The sequence below is a fragment of the Etheostoma spectabile genome, chromosome 17, assembly GCF_008692095.1.
Source record: "Etheostoma spectabile isolate EspeVRDwgs_2016 chromosome 17, UIUC_Espe_1.0, whole genome shotgun sequence".
NCBI lineage: Eukaryota > Metazoa > Chordata > Actinopteri > Perciformes > Percidae > Etheostoma > Etheostoma spectabile.
In genome coordinates this window covers 4,087,023-4,089,007 of record NC_045749.1, presented here as the reverse complement: position 1 = coordinate 4,089,007, position 1,985 = coordinate 4,087,023, and positions in this window count along the sequence as shown.

Sequence of the window (1,985 nt, the reverse complement as noted above, 5' to 3'; positions counted from 1 at the left end):
AGGACAGTGAGAGACGAGTGGCAAAGGTCAAGTGGAGTCCTCTATGCTGACTCCAGACAACTACTTTTTTGTTTTCTGAAACAATTAAATGATAATTATCAACCCCTGTTCCCAAATGATTATTTTTATTTCCCATGTTTTATGCAGCTTCAATGGCCTAATTATTTTGGGGGAAAACAGAATATTAATATTGTAAGATATTAATTTTCATTATCTCACAGCAAAAGCAATGTCATCCTTTAATGGCCATATAACAACTTTAATGCTACACCAACTGAGATTTGCCCTATTTGGCCTCAATACATTCTGTTTCCAGATGCTGTCACTTCTCCAGCCAGAAAAAATGACGAATCCAAACATACAGACAGACAGTCAACAGTGAGTGAACACTGTGTCCAGAGAATACCAAACAAGATTAATGATTACCTGATTTATTGGAGTTGAAAGCAGGTTGTCCCTGCTGCTCATGCAGTCGTTGGGTAACATTTTGACTTTTTTTGTGTGTGTTTGTTTTGTCAGATTCCACAAATAATTTCATGAGAGCCACTGCCCCTGCAATCAACACAAAATGCTTTTTACTACCCCAATACCATGAAGCACATTACAGCTTTTCTATTGCACTGATGGAATTCATCAATAGAAGCAGAGTGGTACTTAATGTGGGCTTTATATCAACTGCGCTAACAGTGATATTGTCTCTACCTGACTGCCACCTAACTTATCTCTGTGAAGAGCCAACACAAACACGTCCTCCAGGATCTAAGCCAGCTCTCCAGGCAAAGGCGTTAGGTGTTAGACCACTTGAAAAGACCTGTTAACAATGCAGAGTCCTTTAGATACAATCGAAGTGAGTCTGAACCACTTCAGTGGAGCACAGATAGCCAAATAAATCACTGACAGTGAGGGACGTGACTGAACTGTGGGACGAACAGAAAAACAAGACATGAGGCCTTTTAACTTTACCACTTTCAGTTGGGATCAACACACTGTTTAACGCTTGGGTAGGCAGTTTAAAGAATTGATCCTGTTGTGTTTTCTGTGTATCCAAAGCAGGATGTATCCTATTTGTCTTGCACTGGGTGACATGCTCATTCTATAGGATGAACATAGGCACTGTAATTAGAGCACCAAATGTGTATTCATCCACAGATGAAAATAGTCCCCAACACACACACTTTTAAATCCTGTTCTAGTTTGGTTTGCTAAAAACTACAGTGATTGTGCAGCTGTTTTCAGAAATGATTCAGCTTTAAAAAAAAAAGTTTGGAAACAGTTTGGAAATCAGAAATTATTGAGAGACAGATCAACTAATTATCTATTTTTTGGGAATTGCTGGCAATAACAAACATTTAGAATAACTCCATGATTACTACAATCAGTTATATTCATGTTTTTTATAGCTTTTCTATCATAATTCCAAATAGCAGACAATTTTCTTTATGTAGGATAAGATTGGTCATATTTTCCTCCTTCCACAGATTCCTATTTGTGCTTGTGTCCCTGTTAAAATGTGAGAGCAATGCTCGCAGATAAGCATCTTCCTCTCTGATCTGCACCATCTTGACTCATGGCAGAGTGTCTGGTGGTATCTACGGCTCGCTGCGATTACAGGAAGCCTCTCTGTGTCCCAGTGGATTCACAGATGAATGAAGGGCGTGACCATTTCCTCTTGGAACGCTGCCATCAAATCCTTAACTGGGTTTAATATGGATTTTTATTTATGTGAGATTTGGTTTCATATTTCACTGTGCAAATTGAGTCACAACAGTTATTTCCTCCCACCTCCATCACCTGTGTGCCAGGTTGGCCTTTTGTGATCTGTAGCACATCCATATAAGTATAAGAGCAGCGCTTGTCCATCCTTCATAACCACCACTGAGGTGTCCTTGAGCAAAGCCTTTAACCCCAGTGGAGCTGCTCAGGGGTTGTTGTGGTTGTACTGGGCAGCTTCCAGGTGTGAATGTGTAACTGTGTGAATGTGACAG